The 20,906-nt window shown below is 36.8% G+C and overlaps 2 long non-coding RNA genes across 2 annotated transcripts in view; one reads left to right on the top strand and one right to left on the bottom strand.

Annotated features, from left to right (window-relative positions):
- Window positions 1–20,906, bottom strand: part of LOC140685735 (uncharacterized) — a 280,125-nt gene that overhangs the window by 126,874 nt on the left and 132,345 nt on the right. The window contains exon 3 of the long non-coding RNA XR_012059096.1: window positions 18,253–18,517. This is a non-coding gene — a long non-coding RNA (uncharacterized lncRNA). The remainder of the gene's footprint in view (window positions 1–18,252; window positions 18,518–20,906) is intronic.
- LOC140685734 (uncharacterized) overlaps window positions 1–20,906 on the top strand; it is a 135,002-nt gene that overhangs the window by 7,897 nt on the left and 106,199 nt on the right. The window lies entirely within an intron of this gene.

Below are 20,906 nucleotides of genomic sequence, written 5' to 3'. Positions count from 1 at the left end.
TACATGGATAGACAGGTAGAAATAAAGATAGACAGAAATAGGCAGTATGACCCAGTGCTCTTGAGGATATGTTGAAATTGGCATTCTTGTTTGCTGCCCTTGGCATTGTAAATTCAAATACTCTTTTTAGAATGAATAAAAAAAGTGATAATGATGCTTTATCATTTGTTTTAAACTAGTAAGTTTATTGTGGGCAATATATCCAAAAGTAAGCATCCAAAATCAGGGGGAATTATATCACCTCATACCTATCAGAATGGCTATCATCGAAAAGAACACAAATAACAAATGTTGGCAAGGATGTGGAAAAAAGGGAACCCTTGTACACTGATGGTAGGAATGTAAATTGGTGTAGCCACTATGGAAAACAGTATGGAGGTTTCTCAAAAACGAAAAATAGAACTACCAAATGACCCAGCAATGCCACTCCTGAGTATACAAAGAAAACCAAAAGCACTGATACATGCATCCCAATGTTCCTAGCAGCATTATTTACAACAGCTGAGATATGAAAGCAACCTAAGTGTCCATCAACAGATGAATGCAAAAAGATGTGGTGTACAGATACGATAGAATGCTTACCCAGCCATAAGAAAAAGAATGAAATTTTGCTATTTGCAACAACATGAATGGACTTGGAGGATATTATGCTAAGTAAAACAAATCAGACAGAGAAAGACAAATACTACATGATACCACTTATATGCAGAATCTAAAAAATACAACAAGCTAGTGAATATAACCAAACAGAAACAGATTCATAGATACAGAAAACAAACTAGTAATTACCAGTGGGGTGAGGTTAGCGGGGAGGGGCAAGATAGCGATATGGGAGTAAGAGGTACAAACTATTATGTATAAAATAAATAAACTACAAGGATATATTGTACAGCCAAGCCCCCAAAATAGCCAATATTTTATAATAACTATAAATGGAGTATAACCTTTAAAAATTGTTAATCACTATGTTGTACACCTGAAACTTATAAAATATTGTACATTAACTATACCTCAATAAAAAGTCAAACAAATAAACAGACAGAAAAACATACACAAGCTTGCTTGAGGAGTATTTATATAGAACACAAATATATTAGGCTTATTCTCAATTATTTCTGTCACCAATTGTTCAGTATCCCTCTCTCCAATTTCCTAATTGTTTACCAAACTACTAGCCAATGACTTATGACTTAGTTTGGAACTGCGCCTTAGGCCATTTCTCTTCTTCTAGGGAAAAAGGACAGTGAAATGTAGTGTTTCTTTTGGGGGAGATTTCTCCCCTCCACTGTTTTTTAGGGCCGCACTGAGTAGACTACAACACAGTAACAGTTCACTTATTGTTGGTATGAACAATCTGTAAAGCAGACTTGTATTCTTCCCTTCTCAGTCAACTTGTCTTAGGGAGTTTTCTGTGAGAACGTAGATATGGATTGATGGGGAGTATAGTGTGTGTCGGGGGGTGGCTAGTAGTACAGCAAGAATCTGCCTGCTGGTAGCATGAGCCACTTGTTATGCAATTTACAGTTGATTTCAGAAAAAAAGACAATGAAATGCAGTGTTTCCTTTGGGGGAGATTTCTCCCCTCCACTGTCCTTTAGGGCCACCCTGAGCAGACAGCATATATTTCTACTTTCACTTTTTAAGGAAATACTTCTATGTTTGTCTTAGTTTTCAGCTGAACAGATCAGTTATCACTCACTTCTAGATGTATGGCTCAGATTACACAATCCCTGGTATTACATTTTATGCTTCTTGTCTATACTAGGGCTGAACATCAGGCCAAATGATTTTTGCCAAGGGAGAATACTTATTAGTTGATGGATTGTATTTGACTGAATATCCTGGGCCTCCATGGTGATTATCTGACCCGGATTTGCTACAGAATACATAAGACATGTGGTCTACTGCAGATAATTCAAATTTTGTTGTGTCAGATGTATTATAAAGGCCAAGTGTGTGGACCCCTTGTACTCAAGCCTAGAGCCAGTAGCAAGTTTTTTCCTTTTCTGAGTCCACTCATATCAGTAAATCAGTAAACACAGTAAATGCAGATGTGATACATGTTACCTCCAAAATTCAAAGATGGAACCAGTTTTTACACCTCTTTATTAGTGGTGGCAAGCAAAAGAGAAGGCAATTTGTCCTTCATTTCTTTGTTTTTTTAAATTCAATTTTTTTTAAATTGAGATATAACTGACACACAACATATAACATTGCATTCGTTTAAAGTGCACATCATAATGACCTGATACATGTATAGACTGCAATATGATTACCACATCTATCACCACTCATAGTTATAATTTTCTCCTTGTGATGAGAACTTTTAAGACATACTCTTTTAGCAACTTGTACATATATAATACAGTGTTGTTAATTATAATCAATGCTGCACATTACATTCCCAGGACTTATTTATCTTATAACTAGAAGTTTGTACCTTTTGACCATTTTCATTTTGAAGTTGAAATCTTGACATTTCCCCCCAAACTTCACCGAGGTTTCTATATTTTCAAGTGTGTTATATGTTATCAAGCCCACATCTGCCTTACTAGTCTGGAAGGAAATCTGTTGCTTTTATTTTTAGTAAAATCTATGAGATGTCATCAGTGTAATAGAGCCATCCTGTAGGATGCTGAGATGGTAAGGTCATGGCTTTTAACTGTTTTGATAATCTTCCTGTGTGCCCTGGCTGGCTGGGACTGGAGCCAACTTCTCGAATTTTCCCAGATTCTGTTCCCTCCCTCCGCTTCTTCTTCCTCCCTCTCTTCCTCCATCCCAATTTATTATCAACTTTTGTTGTCAACAGATGGGGTTTATGACAAATTATGTTGAATTTGGAAGAAGGTGCTTAACTCAAAATGCCTCTTTATACTTTTATTCTAAATAGGTCCGATTCACATTACTTGGAGAAAGGACTGCCTCAGCTAGAGACTTTGAGGCTGCTGGCTCCACCTCCCCAGTTTCCATATGGTCAAAACTGGTTCTGAAGTATGGATATTGTGCTTCAGTCACTCAACAGTCATTTTCTTAGGGAGTTCAGAGAGTGTCAATGTCTGAGTCTTTAAAGATAATACATCAGTCACCACAAATTTTGGGCTTCAGGTAAATATTAGAGCACGCGGGAATTTCTGGAATCTCGAGTTCAAGCACAGATTTAGTTACACCTACTGGCATTCTTAGTGTGCTTTTGACTAAAGGGAATCCTCTTGAGTGGAGGGTAGGCTGGCCTAACACCAGACTCAAAGGCTTCAGAGTGGTAAGACTACAGGACTCTAATCAAGCAGGTTACCCACAGGACTATCCACTATCCACACGGCCAGACAGAACTAGATGCTCACCAGTGACACTGATCTATGGACCGGATTAGTCGAGCTATCACTCCACAGACAGAAGAAGACACACGAAAACAGAAGACCTTCTGTTCCCTGTTTTTATGAGATCCCTTAGGAACCCTTCCCTTTTTCGACCCCACACTAGAGACTGGAGTACACAAAACTGTTTTTAAAAGTGAGGTACTATTTTGAGATACCACTCATTTGTGAACAGAAGCTTCTCCCATCCTTCCCATCTCCTACAAGTGAGTCAATGAGGCTGCATGGGAGTGCAAGATGCAGATTAGATTACTTAAAGAGAAACAAGCTACATTTCCTTTGCAAATAAGAGCAATTATGTATTACATTTGTGAACCTAATATACAACTGTCTCTTCTAGGTTAATGATATGCTGCATTCCTTTAATTCAATAAGTTAAATTTAGTCTTCTCTGAGTCCCTCCCCCACATTCCTAATTCAAAACTCAATTTCCATAATTAAACGAGAATTTTGAACTGAAACTATTAAAGGCCCAGGAATAGGTGTGAGTCTGTAAAACCTGGACCCTCCCACCTTTTCCCTGATTCCTTATGCTACTGAGTGTGCTTTCTTTATTGCTTTTCGGTCATTCGTCACGCAGCCTGCTCTACTCAGACTCCTGTCTGCTCATTCATTCCCTTGCCTACAGGTGTGCTCACAGCTGCTTTCACTGCTTCTCTATAAGCCACAGTTCCTAATGTCCAATCTCTGCAGACACAGCTGCAAGCTCTTATTGCAGGAGCTTACACACAATCTTGTCTTTGGTCTCTGCCCCTGCCTTCCCCCACAGTCTACTCCTATGCCCTTCGGTTTTTGAATCTCTGCCTCACTCAGCTTTGACTTCCTTTCACGTAAGGCTGAGTGTGGTCATCTTCTAGTTACCAGCTTTGGTTTCTGTAACTCAGAAGTTGTTAACCATTGGCTTCAACAGTGCTATCCCAGTGTACTACCAGTTTTAGGGGATAGAGGAGGTTGAAAGAAAAGCTTGACTTCTCTATCAGTTAGGAATTAAGTTTGGCCTAAACAATTAGGGTTTATTGTTCTCAGCTAGAACAAGACTAGTATGGTAGCTACCTAATGCTTTTTGGGATCCAGGCTCTTTTTATTTCTCTGTCATCCAGGGGTTATGAATCTTGTTCCTGTGGTTGCAAGATGGCTGATGTGCCTCTAGCATCATGCCCACATGCCATGCAGAGATAGGTAAGAAGGTGTAGCTGCTTCAGTCACAGCAGTTGCACTGTGTGAGCATTTCTGTCAGGGCACTTTGAACAACGGTTGTTATGGCTAAAAGAATAGAAAAACCACCAATTCAAGTCTAACTTTAATTTTACAGAAAAAGAAACAAAGAGACCAAGTGTAAATTAAGAAAATTGGCCAAAGGCCCAAACGATCATTGGAAGTGAAGCCTTGCTTTTATGTATTTTTCTTAGTATTTCTACCAGTCATCTTCTAACTCATCCTCAACAGATTGTTAAAACGTTATCACTATGACTGCTGTTTAAAGAAATGGGCCTATTAAGGGGCTGGAAATAAAAATTCACTCCCCGAATTTTAGTCCAATTAATTGCCACCTAGAAAGTGTTTAGTTAAAAAAAAAAACTTTTCACAACAGGCTCATTTTTGCAGATTGAGGTTTTTGTTTATGCAAAAAGATTACTATGAAATAATATGTATCTACATTTTATCTATTTCTCCAAGAACCCTTGCACATTCAGATTAGGGTATGTGATTTACCTATATAACAATGCAAAATTAAATGACCAGACACTGTGGTAAGCACCTGTGCTTTCTGCTCGTGAGAAACTTCTTTTGTTCCTGAGAGGGTACAGCACCAAATACCTGATTATATAATCAGAAAACATTTTTCTGAATTTTCACTAATTTTCTTCAGGATTTTGGGCTAAAGTGGTGAAGATTTTGTTATGAGGCACTTATAATAATGATGGCACTGGTAGGGGTATTTTCCTCCAAGAATAAAATAATTGCATTCACTATTTTAAAACCTGCATTGGCCAAAATCATTTCTGCTTAAAACCACAAAGATAAAGCTAGGAAGTGTGACATTTTCAATGCCCCACCAAAATCAGCTATAAAATCTTGTTTTGAATTTGATATATCTTATTATGATGAAATTCTTAATGGTTTTAATTTAGTTGGCTTATGATTTTAATTATATATTCATTTTTATAACAGCTTGAAACTGTTTAGAATTTTGTCAGGATGGCAAACAAGAATATGTGTATCCTTTAATAACATTTGCTCTGGATTCTTTGTTTATTATTTTTAATAACTTCTTGAAAATCTTAATCAGAAAGGAGTTATAGAACAAAGAACTCCAGCCTTGACCATAACATGAGGAACCGATTTTAGCACTCTGCAAATATGCTGAAGGATGAGACCAGCAAAAACAGGGTGGTGCTTCAACAGACTCCCTTCTCTAAAAACAACAGCTGGATGTGCCTGTTGCCATTGGTGGGGGAGGTTAAGGACAGAAGAAACATTTTTTTTTTCAGTGTTGGAAAGTGTTCAGTGAAATCATGATGTCACCAGGATATGTTTTGTCTGTGAGTATGATTTGCATAAATTCCTTCCCATGGAACTATGTAAAATGCAAAGGAATGTTTTATGGTACATTTTTGTGTCTATGGTGCCAATACTTTTAACAGTCGATGAAGGAGATGTTATGTACGAAGAATTTCTTTCTTCTCATTAAAATTCTCTCAAAGTAAGAAGTAACAAGAAAGAAAAGAAATAGGGCTTGCAAATACTACAACTTCACATTGTACTCATAGAAACACTGGGATTCTTTTGCATTCCTGATCATTGACTAATATTTTAACTTTGTACTACATACTTTTGGGAAGAGGATTCTCATTTTCTTTCATGTTTAAGGCTCGAGATATCTACTCATTTTATTATTCTTCCTGTTATAATTACCTCAGGCATATCGTCAAGTTCTTGTCTTTGAAAGATTTTAATCATCAAGCAAAATGTATTTGGGACACATATTTAGAGATTTGATATCAAGTAAAGAAATGTCTTGCTATAGAGCAGAGATATTCAAGTATCAAATGAAATGTCTGGTCACCAACAGCCGTTGAGTTTTTAGCATTCCACACAAGAATTTTAATTGCAAAAACACCATTTGAAGGTTGTGTACATGCTTCAAGTTGGCTCTTCGAGCCCCATGTAAATCAGAGGATATAAATAAAATGATGGGGAGAGGGGAGGAGGTAGGCGAAATGGGGAAGTATTGATGTGCCTGATATATACATCTCTGACCCCCTCAATACTTTAACAAACTTAATATTGAAAAATTTTTTATATTTATTGATGACCTTAATTTCTGATAATATGACTATGAACCAATACTCCACTGAAAACAAATAAAAATGCTGGGTGAAATATTTTTTTAAAAAATTCTTAAAAGAATCAAATAACCAAAAAACATAAGAGTTCTCAGGACAACTTCTAACCAAAAGCAGGAACCTAGAGCAGTAAGACAGTGACTGAAGCTACTTTTATGCTGAAAGTCTTCGCTGAATGAGGTGAACTTGACCTTCCAGAACGTGGTCTGCACTGAGACATAACAGGCTGAATTCAAGGCTCAGGTTCCACCTAGAATGGGGAGTCAGAAACAGCCCTGCCTGGAAGTGGAAGCAGCCTAAAGCTGTATCTTCAGGATGAGTTAAGAGGAATTAAACTACCCCCTTTCCTCTTTACTCCCAGAAGAATGCAAAGAAATGTACCTCAACCCTGAGCCAAGCTAGAGGGAAAAACAACTTCCTGAGACATTGTAACTATATGTCAACTCTCTTGTGGATCTGTGGCATCAACTAATACTAGCTGTGTTATTATACACAGCTTAAACTGTGAATTTAATTTTAAATGATTTTAATCATTAAAATTTAAATGATTTTTAATCATAAAAATCATTAAAATGGTAGAATCCTTTGAGCCTTACTCTGCTTATATCTTCTGTCAGAATACAATCATAGTATTTCTCCTTTCCTTCACTATGCTTACTCATTTTTTGGTTTACAAAGAACCACTAGTCCTAAAAGAATAAGACTGACTAAGGGTCTCATTATTTTCTCCTTAAGGAAAATAGAGGGACAAGAACAGATATCGGGAGGCCTTGGAATTTATAATACAGAAATTCAACTGATCTATGAAATAGGAGCTGTTAGATTGAACCATATAAAATTGCCATTTTTCCAAGGTCAACAACTATTCAGTGAACATCAGCAATTTCATATGGTTAAGCCTAATGTATTAGTTGAGTAAGCTGCTGTGTCAAAGGGACTTTAAATACAGGGGACCAAACACTATCATTTAATTCTCTCACAAGTAAGTCCAGATGTGATCAGCCTGTGATTGGTGGACTCTCTCATTCCCAACATGTCTTTCAATTTTGCTCTGATTTTCCCCATTTCCTAGCCATCAAGCAGAGAGAAAGATGAGGCCCAGGGCAAGCACCTTTTTCCAAAGAGAGAAAACACAGAAGTCAAGCACATGTCATTTGCTTATATCTCAATGGCCTGAAATTAGGCAAATATGGCCACCCTTAATTTCAAAGTTCATGTTCTCAGTAATTCTCTCATCTTGCATTCTCCCTTCTCAAGGTTTCTGTTCTTATTAATTTTTTGTTTGGTTAGAATCCTTTGTTTAGTAATTGCCTCCAATAAAGCACATCTCTTTTATATTTTTGATCTCTGCATATCCCCACGTATCTTTTTTTTGACACTGATAAATGATCAATTCTCTTCTTAATTCCTCTGTAGCAGATAAGGAGTTCAATGTTAAATGTATTTGTTTTTCCTCGCAAATAACCACTTCTGTTTGGAAGCTTATTAAGATGTCTACTTGGAATTCAGGAATTTTATCAGGATATATGTAGTATTAGTGTGTGCCTTACCTAACGAGCCCTTCCTGGAACTCAGTGAGCTCTTCTGGTCTGAAAATTCAAGTCTTTTCTCTGCTTAGAAAAATTTTTAATGTTACTGGTTTAATGATATCCTTTCTGGCATCTGTTGCTTTTCCTCTCACCGGGACTCCTACTTTCCCATTTTCAGTTTCCTTGCAGGATGATGGGTCCTATAGCTGGGATCTCCTAGAAACCCCTGGGAAACTGCACAGCATTCAAGATGGTAATTAGATCAAGCTGTGTTAGACTGTGCAGGCTGTGCACATGCTTGACAAGCTGTTTCAAGCCAGAGTACCGAGTACTGTCCTGTAGCAATCATATCAAGCACTGTGTACCTCAAGATTAATGAGGTACACTAGACTCAGGTGAAGAGGTCTCCAGCAGGTTTCCAGACAAGGCTCCATCCTGGAGCACTCTCGGCTTTTGTGTATCAGGCCAAACTTAGAAGAGGACAGGTATGCTCTCAAACTTGATTGACTTGGATACTATTCATTGCAAATGTGTAGGTTTTACTAAGCCTTTGGGGGCCAGGAGATTTGCATCTTTCTCAGAGAACATGCTGTGTACTCTGACTCTTCTGATGTTCTTCTGAATCCCCAGATGGACACAACTTGTTTGATTTACCCAAGAGGTTTTGACTCTGTGCCTATCTTTCCGTCAATTATACCACTTGCAGATGTTTATCAATAGAGTAGTTATGCCTTCCTGAATCTGTCATCCTATTCTTACGTATCTTTTTATAATTTTGTCACATATGCCTATTTCTTCTTCCATATTATTAGATCTCTCACCCACATGGTCATTCAATTTTATTGTAATTGTTCCCTCTTTAATTCATCACCAATTTTCTTTAAATTTCAAAATCACGTTGTTTTCTAAGTGCCAGAAAAGTTGTAATGTGCATGTGTGCATCTGTGTGTGTATTCACGTGTCGTCATTAACTTTTCTTAAGTGTTTTGTGTTTTTGTTATTATTTTATGGGCCAATTGTCTTCTCCTTCCTCCAACAGTTCAACTGTTCCTCCAACAGTGTGAGCCACCTATGCTGAGCCTTGTGCTTGTTCTCCCTCTAGCTGGCTCCTGTGCCGTCCCCTTAGTTGCACCACAATTGTTCTTCACCTGCTCAGCAGGCACAGTGCAGGAACCATAAGTGGCAGCCATCTTGTGGATGGTGGTACATGTGGCCACCTCTTGCATTGGGAGCAGGTGATGCATTGGTCAGGAATCAATTAGTATCCCATTGATATCCCATCAATTAGACATCCCTTGAGGATGTCTCTATGTTTCTTGCTAATCACAGGTGCAAGTGCTAGCATTCTCCTTGTCTCAACCAACCTGCCCAGACTCCAAACGAAAGCGTATGCAGAGGCACATATAGTAAAACTCTCCTGTGGGAGAATACTATGGCCCCTCTCATGGGGCACAGATCTCCTCAGAACACTCTTTCTGGGATTCACTCTGTTCTCATGCTCACCCCAGGCCCTCTCTGACTGGTACAAGGTGGAGGAAGTAGTGAGTTTGAATCCTTTATTAAGATACACAGACATAGAGAACAAAATTTTGGTTACCAAGGGAGAATTGGGGTGGGAAGGGATAAATTGGGAGTTCAAGATTTGCAGATACTAACTACTATATATATAAAATAGATAAATAAGAAGTTTATACTGTATAGCACAGGGAACTATATTCAATGTCTTATAGTAATCTATAATGAAAAAGAATATGAAAAAGAATATATGTATGTATATGTATCACTGAAACATTATGCTGTACACCAGAAATTGACACAACATTATAAAGTGACTATACTTCAATTGAAAAAAAGATACCACAGATTCTAAGATTTGTTCATGCTCACCAGCAGTGCTGTGCTAAACCACACTGAAACCACCTTGAGGCAAAAAGAAAATTCAGTAAGTCTACTCATGCCTTTATTAAAAATTTTGATATTTTGTTCATCATGGATTTTTTGTATTACTTTTGATTTTTTAAAATGCTGAATTAAGGTACTACTTATCTTAGTTACTTAGTTTTGGGGTACAACTTAACTTTTATACCTGAGGTGAGGGCCTCACCCACCTCATGCTAGTCCCAGACCTGCTCCAGGTCCTGCCTGCTTCTCTGGAAACCCACCAAGTTCAGGAGAAGAGACAGTGTTTGCATTGGAGCAGGGAGAGAAATGCAGGGGTTTTCAAGCATCATTTTGGAAAATATTGAGAGGTTTATTAAAAAGTACATAAAGGAAAAAATGTACATAATTTTTCATTTCATTCTTAATGTTCTCATTCATGTTGTTTTCAAATTTATATAAAATCAATTTAAGATGAATCTTGTGTATGGAAAACAATTAAACCATATAGACAGATAAAAATAAAAACCTTAAATTCTAATTCTTTTCCCTCACCCAAGCTTCCTTCCTAAGAGGTAAACATTTAACAGTTTTATATATGATTGATTACTCTCTTCAGTTTTGGAAATTTTTATTTGTAATATTTCTTTTAAGGCCTCTCTCTCCCCTGTTTTTTTCTTTTCCCTCTTTTGGGAACTCTTAATTGTTAGGTTTCTGGTCTCCTGAATTGAATTCTCTTGTTTGCTTTTTCGCCTTGTCCTTTTGCTCTTTGTTGTAAGGGAATTCCTCAAATGTATCTTCCAGCCCTTGAGTTTACTTTTACATTCTGGCAATTTTAATTTTAATTTCCATTAAGTCTTTTTCCCTGCTCCTTTTTCATAGCAACCTACTCCTATTTTATGAATCAGTAATCAAAATAAAATGTGTTACAAATAATAGTATGAACTGATATGGTTTGGGATATAAGGTAGGGCTTTCTTGGGAAAAATGACATTTGAGTGGAAATTAATCAATGCTAAGGAACTAATTGTAGAAATGAAGAACTACCTATTTAAGGGGAGGTGAGAGCAAGAGCAGTCCAGAAATAGGAATGTAGATTGAAGATTTGTCCATTCAAAGGGTTCTTCAATAGGCAACATATTTACAGATATGGTTTCAACTGAGCACATAGCTTTGGGTAACCCATAGGTTTCAAGTATAGCACTGTCACCCTTAGTGTCTCAATATTATTTTAGTTGTAATTTTATATACCTCATTGGCACTAGAGTTATTTAAGGACATTTTCAAGTCTGCATGTGTTGGCCTTTTTTTGTTGTTGGTAATATCTTATGTATAACTTAAAAAATTTTCCTGTATTATTTGAAAATACATATATTTTCAGCATTTTGGAATTAATTGAGTTTTTCCTATGAGAAAATAACACCTGTGAATGTACCATGAGACCTCAGTAAGTAGTTAATTCAACTTAGGGTGCTCTAAGTCCTATGAAGATTTATACATAAAGTTGCACAAGGCAACCTTATTTAAAGTCCCCATTACGATATTCATAGGTTTGTTTTACTTCATTTCTTAACATTTCTTTCAATGTTAACATTTCAACATTTTTAAACTTCATTTTGATTTTGTATATCTCTATGACATATTATTCTGCTCATAAACTTTCATAGCTGTTATCTCTTCTTATCAGTATTAGATAACCTTCTTTTTCCTGTTATGTATATTTTTTACCTTGAAATCTCTTTTGGCTGAATTGATTTTATAACCTTTGCCTTTGCCTAATAAATCTCTCTCAGGCTCGTGCTTTTAACTATCCTGTATAACTTTTAAGAAATTTGGGCTATAAAAAAATTAAGATTAGATTTTTTTTCACATGACATGAGAAACTTTATTATTTTAAATCCAGATTAATACACAAAGTTAAATTTGAAATTATGTATCTTCTAAGACCACTTTTAAAAACTGTGCCTTTAATTTTGTATTTAGACTTACAATTGTTTAGATTACTTATATGATTAATTGTTTTAAATTATATTTTGTCATCCATATTCTTCAGTTCTTAATTTTTATTCTTCTCTAGCCCTTTATATTTTCGAAGACCACCTGTGTCATGTATTTCATGACTCTTTATGTGTATATTGATGCAGATACAAAGGACACGCTGGTTATTGTCTTTTTTTTCTCAAAACTATGTTGCTCCTTTTGTTTTCCAATATTTACTGTTTTACAGAAGATATCTGAGATAGCCCATTCTTTTTACTTTATAATTAATATACTAGTTCTTCCTGGATTTTTCCATACTTTTATGTGTAGTCATATAAAAATGTGTCTGAGTTATATCTGTTTATAAATTTTTTCCTGGAGTCCATGGTAAACTCCTTTGTGTGTGTGTGTGTGTGTGTGTGTGTGTGTGTGTGTGTGTGTGTGTGTGTGTATGTCAAGACATTAAGACTATATTCTTCTTTGACTTATAATCCCAGGAACAGTATAGTGAGCACCCATTTAACCATTAGAAAGCTCAGTTTCCTCCTCTCCAGATGAGACTAATATAAACTAACTCAGAGGATTATTTTAAGAATTAAATGAGACAATTCAGCTAAAGTATTTAAAAGAGTGCCTGGCACCAAGTAACAGCACATATTAAAAGAGAATATTCTTCAGTTCAGATAAGCTTACCTTAATTGTTTTTTATTCCTTCTGTTCAAGTTATTCTTGTTTTTCCACTCAGAAATGGCTAGAATTCTAAGTTTTCTCTCCATTCTTCAGTCCTTTAGGTCTATCATCTCTCCCAATTCTTTTTTTAATATCTTGTCTTAACATTCTGGTAAACCCCAATTTTGCCTTCATTAATTTGTGGGGAATTATGTTCCACAAGAAGACAGTTTGAGAAACAGAAGTCTAGAGCATGCTTGCTTTATTGAAGTGGAACATGCTTCCCTTTCTTCCGCCTGCCCTGGTTGTCTGATACGCTGGATTGAAAAATGTCTGAAAAACTATATTATGTAACATACTCAATTATCAATACCATTCTAAGTCCACTTGCCAAAAGTGTTTTAGCTGATGTTCTAAACTGGTCTGAAGGTGTCACTTTGCTTGGAGTCCACTCTGAGGACCTGATGTCTGTGCCGGGGAAGCTGTGTTCTCTCTCATTAAACCAAGTCACATCTTCTTTGCTGCTTTTGGAGGGCGGAACTGTGGGTGCACGAAGGTCTCTTGTGTTTGCTGGAGCCATTGATGCCTGGACACTATGCTATTTTCCAAGCAGAAGTAGGGAAAAATGTCTCTTTCTCCATAATTGTAAATTGTCATACCTGTTCCATACAAGCATCATTTAATCTCTAAATGTTTTACAAGAGTTTCTAAGAAACCATTATTCATGGTTATGTCTCTGCTTTTACACATAGTCTCTGCTTCAGCTAAGATTTCAATGTAAGTTCATGGGGCAGCAGCCAGGACTGTCTCAGAATTGGTCTCCACTGACAACTGAGAGATCAGCCATGCTGGCTCAAGAGCCTGATTTTCTCTTCTCACAAGAGGAGTTTTTCTCTGTAAAGATTCCTTGGTCACACATGCAGAAGGACTGCTGGTGGCTCAGGCGGGCCTATCTCCTTGATCCTGGGTGGAGCCTCCCCTGACTTGCTCCACAGCACACACTTCCCTGCTCCCACAAGCGTGTTACCGAGACTTCCTCCCACGTGGGAAACACTGATATGTTTCCACAGTAGATTAACACCACAATCTTGGATGTTTTTATACGGACAAGGAAGAACATTCAAAGATGTGAAGTGACTTTCCTAATGTGTTAGTCACGTAGTTCGTAGTAACACATCTGGGACCAGAAGTTAACTTTTTAAACTCTAGATCTCACTTACAAAAAAAATTACAAACCACTCTGCTTCTTTGCTTCTTTTCTCTCGGCTAATAGTCTACTTAATCCATGAATACCCATATCTCACCCAGACATGGCTCTAAAAACTAGAATATTATAACAAAAATGGTATCTTTTTCTGGACCTAATAAATAAAATCAACACATTCAGGGTTTAGACTTTAAAAACTAAATTAACCCTAGGAGAACTTCAAAATAGATGATAAACTACAATAACTTATTTCTAAAAAGTTGCTACAAGTGTTAACAACAAAACTCTGGTGACAAATGACTACTACCCTTATGAAGGGATGGTCTTAAGACTCAACAAAAATAAAAAGTTTCTTGACCCACTACAGCGCCATTTATTAACAGATTTCTCACAGCAATATTAAGGTTAGTTGTGGGTGCACTCAGTGAAGGAATTGCTTCTTTGGTTCAGTGTCATTTTTATGGTAAATGTCTCATGCTATTCATTCACTGAATATTTTAGACAGCATTTTACTATTCCATAATCCTTCTCCATTCAGTTGTGTTTTAAGATACTTAGAAGGCAGTGACAACACAAATCTCATTCCTGTCTTGCAGTGAATATCTTTTCCGTTCTTTCCTTTCTATGCACAAAATTTCTTATGTAAATACAAGTGAGAGGAAGTAGGTATACCAAAGGGGTCCAATTCTGCTAGTCTGGGGCCTTTTGCAAAGGAAGGTTGCTCTCTCTGAAAACAGAATGTCTGGAAGACAAGAAGCCTTAGGTCAGGCCAGCTGCTGGGCAGACACGCAGGGAACAGCCTGACAGTTTTCCATCTCCACTGGCAACCAGAAAAGGCATTTCTTACCCAACTGCCCTCCCTTTGTTATAGCACTGTAAATGGCAGTGCAACTCTGCTTCCAATAATGGCTGAGACTCAAAAAACATACTCATACTTCAAAACAGAAATTATGCACCTAGGAATCTATGTTGAAAAAATAAATTTAAAAATTAAAAAAAATAATAGTGATAGTCAAAGCTTTCAGATAAATGACCAATTTGGTTGAAATGGTAGTTTGTCAACATTAATATTTAAAGTTAACACAAATCCAAGTCCCTGGCTACTACATTTTTATGCCATAGATATCTCTATGTTTGGAAGTGTCAAAGATTTATCTAAGGTAAAGATTAAATACCAGACAGGGAATCTAAACCCCCAAACAGGGAACCCAATTTTAACGTTTATGCTACCAACCAGTTTTCTCTTGTTAACTTCAAATGTATTTTAAATGTTGGTGGGTGTGTTAGTTTTCTAGGTCTGCCATAGCAAAATACCACAACCCGAGTGACTTAAACAACAGATTTTAATTTTTTCATAGTTCTGGAGGCTGGAAGTCCAAGATCAAGGTACCAGTAGGTTTGGTTTCTGCTGAGGCCACTCTCCTTGGGTTGCAGATGGCCACCTTCTCACTGTGTCTCCACATGGTCCTTCCTCTGTACATGCACATCCTTGCTATTTCTCTCTCTTATAAGGACACCAGTCATATGGGTTTGGGATCCACCCTTATGATCTCATTTAACCCTAATTACCTCTATAAAGGCTCCATCTTCAAATGCAGACACTTTAGGGTTCAGGGCTTCAATATTACTAATTTGGGAAAGAAATGATTCAGTCCATAACAGTGGGCTATTTTTGCTCACTGGCCTATCAGAAGAGAGAAATTTCACATGAAGCCAAAATTTCTACAGAGGTTATTTTTGCTTGGAGATATTTTACTGAGTTCTTCTGTCAAATGAAAATGTGAAAGGATCTTGCCTACTGACTGAGAGATAGATGCACATGTGTTTTTCCCTCCCATTGTCCTCTTTCACATAATTAAACAGTGAAAGAGATTCAGTGACACTTGGAATTTCCATTTGTAAATTTTGTACTTGAAATAAACCTTTTATCATTGCCTTACCTCACAGACCATAATTTTGAATCTCATAGCTTTATTCCTGTTTTTAGGTTTTGTTGGTTTAAATATTAAATTTATATTTCACATTAAAAAAAATCTTTTCTGGTTGTGGTACCCAGTCTCCAAGACAGCCCCCAGTGATGTCTGCCTCCTTGTTCCATGCTTGCATATAATCCTCCATATTAAATCAGGTTTGCTGTTATGTGACCAGTAAATTGCAGTGAAATTGACAGTGTGTGACTTCTGAAATTTGATCATAAAAGTCACTGCAGCTTTTGCTTTGGCCTTTTGGATTGCCTGCTCTTGCAGAAGCTAGCCACCATGCCACTAGCCAAACATATTCAGACAGGTAACAGAGAGGTAATTTCTTTGTGGAGAAATGGGGTCCCTCGTCCAAAAACCAGTACCAACTATCAGCTGTGACAGTCAGACACCCTGGAAATGGAACTTCTGGCCTCAGACAAGTTTTGAGAAGACTGCTGCTCCAACTGACATCTGACCACTATTGATAGACCCCCAGGCAAATCTCCTCACCCAAGCTCTTTACAAATTCCTGACCCACAGAAGCTGTGAGAAGAACAGATGGTTGCTTGTGACACTAAATTTGGGGTAATTTTCTGTATAACATTAGATAAGTGAAACAGGTTGAGTGTTGTAAATATAATTCAACTTCACAATTTTTTAAAGTTATGATCATTACTTTATTATTTTAAAATTTATTAAATGTTATTTCTCTGTGTTTAGGGCACTGGCTTTATTATATCCTGAGTATTTTCCCCTGTATTTTACTTTTCAATATGTCTGAAAATATTCTTTTCTCCCCTTCCTTTTCCCCTCTTTTGTCCCTCTTTCTCTCCTTTCTTTTTCTTTGTTCTCCTTCTTTTCTTTACTAATTCTTTTCTTTGCCCTATAAGTATTGATTTAATACCTATAATGATTAAAAATTTATTGCAACTCCTCCCATCAAGAGGTAGAGTCTGTTTCCCCATATCCTTAAATCTGAGCTGGCATTAAGGCTTGCTTTGACAGACAGAATGTTGTGGAAATGATATGCCAGTTCTGAGTCTAGCCTCTGAGAAGTCTTGTAGCTTCTATTTTTGCTCTCTTTGAGGTCACCATGTGAGGAAGCCAAGGCTAGCCTATTGGAAGACAGAATTGGAAGATGAACCATACCTGTTCAGACCCCTAGACCAACCAGCCCCAGACAACCCACAGCTGACTGCAGCTTCACAAGTGACCTCATTAATTAGCCAGAAACGACTTAAAAAAGAACTTTCCAACTGAGCCCATGGAATCACGGGAAAATAGAATGGTTGATTGTTCAAAACCCACCATGTTTGGTGATGATGTGCTCTGTAGTAATAGAAAACGAATACAATACCCATGGCAGTCATTGCTAGTATTCAACCCCAACATCCACTCTTTCTTCTTCCTGGGTAAAAGAACTTCCTTTTTTTTTTTTTTTCTGGGCACTGATTGCCACCTATAATAGAAGGTCTTGCAAGAACTGCCAGGAGCCATATCATTAGGGGAAGTTGTAGGAAAGATTCAGTAAGTCGTGTTGGTTGCCTGGAAGCATTTAGCAAAGTGCTATGGAGAGAAAGGAATTCAAGTCAGAGTGGCCACTCAGGATGTGTGATTTTGCTGGGGGGAGGCAGTATCTGACTCTGATGTCTAAATTGCCCAAGTGTTCTGTAATTTGACATCTTGTTAGGTAAAAAAATCCAACTGTTTTTGCACCCCAAATTAAAGCTGCTATAAACAGTGAGTGAAAAACTGAAGAGGCTATAAGCAATCTACTGGCAGAGATGAAATTAACTGTATTGCCTTTCTATGCAAAACCATTATTTCGGAAAGCCTCAAATCATTAGCAGTTATGTGGAGCAGCTAGGAGAATGAGAGGACAGTCCATTAAGTGAAAGACAAGAGACTTTGCATTTAAATTTCATTTCTAGAAAGACACTTGGCTGTGGTTATTCAAACATGAAACTGACTTGAAGCCAATTAAAAAGAAGTATAACGAACTTTAGAGAGAATTACAGTGCTGAACAAAACCAAACCAAACAGAAACAACAAATAAGCCTAGAGCCTGGCTGAGAGTAGCTGGACACCAAACTTAGAGCTGCAGGAAGGAGGTTTAAAGAGATGAGCAGCCTCTAGACCCCCAGCTTCACCCAGTTCACACCTCAGTTGTGAACAAGCAAGAATCTTTCTTAGGGCAGAGCCATCAGTTTCACGGACAGCTGGTAAAAGAGTGTATTAGTTTTCAATGCTGTATAACAAACTGCTGCAAACTTATTGACTTAAAAGCAAAACACATGTATTACTCACAGTTCCTGTGAGTCAGGTGACCAGGTGTGACCTAGCTGGTCCTTGGCTCCAAGTGTCCGAACAGGTAGGCTGGATTGCATCCTCATCTGGAGACTTGGCGAGAATCTGCTTCTGAGCTCCTTCAGATTGTTGGCAGAATTCATTTCTCTGTGGCTGCAAGACTAATGGTTTCAGTTTATTGCTGAAGCCAGTCCTCAGCTCCTAGAGGCTGCTCATGGTTCCTCGACATGTAGGCTTCTCCAAGTGGCCATTCATTTTATGACACCTTGCAGTGGAGAGAGAGAGAATAGAGGGAACAAATCAGTCTGCTAGCAAGAAGGAGTCTTATAGAATGTAATGTAGTTATGGGAGTGACATCCCATCACATTTGTCGTGTTCTTTCGGTTCAAAGTAAGTTGCGGATCTGACCCACACTCAAGGGGTGAGGATCATACAAAGGTGTGACCACCAGGAAGTGGGATCATAAGGGCCACTTTAAAGCCTATTTGCTATAGAAAAACTTTCCAGAGGAAGTAACCAGGGCTTCTAGGTGGGCTAAAGAAGGAGTTTAACTCCACCTTTAGGGGCTGGAGTCTTTGCTTTACTGCCTAGCCAAACTTAATGATTGTTATGGATCAGAAACTATTGCATCTACTACTTTACTGTATTTAGAGAGTAACTTTACTAAGATTATTTTGTTCTTTCTCCAGTGTTTTGTAGTGGGTATACTGGAGGCAGATAACTTGCATTTTAGTTTATAAATCATCGAACCACAAGAAGCACATTAGGACTAGCAATCTCAGAACTGGAGTTAAATGTAGTCACTCGATAGAATTTAGGGTCATTTCTTGAGCATGGAGAGGGTGTGTTCCATGGAGGGGAAGAATATAAATGTCTGTTTGAGTAGCCAAAGAGGCAGATTTTGTCAAAGAATATTAGTTCTATGCCATCAGACCCACTCTCATCACTCTATCCTTTCAAATTTTAGCTAGGCCCATGGAAATTTGTTATGAAGATGGTGAGTAGTCAATACAAGACATTAACCAGGGTTTCTAGATATCCTGCAAACACAGAACTGTGTTGTACAACAAAAAGTTGTCCTGTAACACTCATGGATTTCTTTTTTTTTTAAACTGTCTCCATTTTTATTAAAAATTGTATTGAAGTACTTATTCAATAGTATATTGAGGAAAGAACAATACATTGAAGAAAATTGAAGTTTTAAAACTTTAAAGGTGTAAATATTGAGGAGAATAAATACAACTTTACTCCAGATCATGTAATTCTCTAAACACTCATGGCTTTCAAATGTCTTCCCCCTATATTATATGAAATACTGTTTAGTTATCTGAGTCTAATCTCTATATGTGTATATGAAAAACGTGTTTACAGTTATCTGAGTCTAATCTCTAATCCTAGCTAAAAATAATCTTGAATATTTTTACACATTTTTGATATACTTTGTGTTATCCAGAAAAGCAACTATGGTATAAATTGAGATAAGAAATGTATTTTGAATGCACATAGAATATACATAAAGTCTAAGTAGATGTATATGTATTATAGAGATTGAATCTGTAATTAAAGACTTTCCTGCCAAAAAAATCCCAAATCTCTAGTTACAAATGGCTTGACAGGTTAATTCTAATATACATTTACAGAAAAAATAATAATAACCTCATTCAAACTTGTTGACAAAAAAAGGCAAGGGGAGGATATTTCTAATTCATTTCATTAAGCCAATATAAACCCAATACAGAGCAGGCAAGGACATTACAAAAAGGGAAAAAAGCACATCCCAATATCCCCCATGGACCCATATAGAAAAAAAATTTAAATTACATACTAATAAATCAGGTCCAGTTATATTAAAAGAGCAGAAGTACATCATGATGTACTTCATTTTATCCAGTGACTTGCTGATAAATATTTAACAACTGGCTCTCCAAATTAAAAAGGCATATATGGATATTATATATACATAGGCACACACAAGTTCATTATAAATTTACTGATATAAAGGATATTTACTATAAGATCTATAAATCTTAATAAAATATAAATTATTTTTACTGTTAATTCCATATAGTTAATTAGTCTCATTGATTTTATTGACTTTTACTGAACTATATTTGTCGACAACCTATGGTTGCAACAGATGAATAAGTGCAGTTTCAATATAAATGTTGGTTGATATTTTGGTTTACGTTAATGAGTAAGACAAAAGTGAAATAACAAAAGTGTAGTAGGACTTCACCCATTCATCAATAATATGAGCACCATTTTTTGCTGAATCAACTAATGGTTTTCAAATACTGGAAGTTAGTTTAATCAGTTTTGTCTTACACACAATATAATGGCTAGACACACACACTTTTAAGTGAAATCAGCATTATTAGCTTTTTCTTCCTCACTTTTATAAGGATAGATAATCAATAAAACAATAAATCAAGCTTTGATTTGTAATATTTGCTTATTGTCATGGTGCAAATACTTCCAGCATGAGCGTTTAAGCTATCAATGTGACATCACTGAGCAGGAGTAGGGAGGCATACCACTACATAGTATTTCCATCGTACAGATAAAATAGATAAAAATCACCTCAAGAGCACAGGTGATAGTAAAATGTAATAATTAGGAAGTGATGAGTTTTGAGTATTTAGTTCTTTTGCTTT

Source organism: Vicugna pacos, chromosome 2 (assembly GCF_048564905.1).
Source record: "Vicugna pacos chromosome 2, VicPac4, whole genome shotgun sequence".
Classification (NCBI taxonomy): domain Eukaryota; kingdom Metazoa; phylum Chordata; class Mammalia; order Artiodactyla; family Camelidae; genus Vicugna; species Vicugna pacos.
This window is presented reverse-complemented; position numbering and strand designations above follow the sequence as displayed.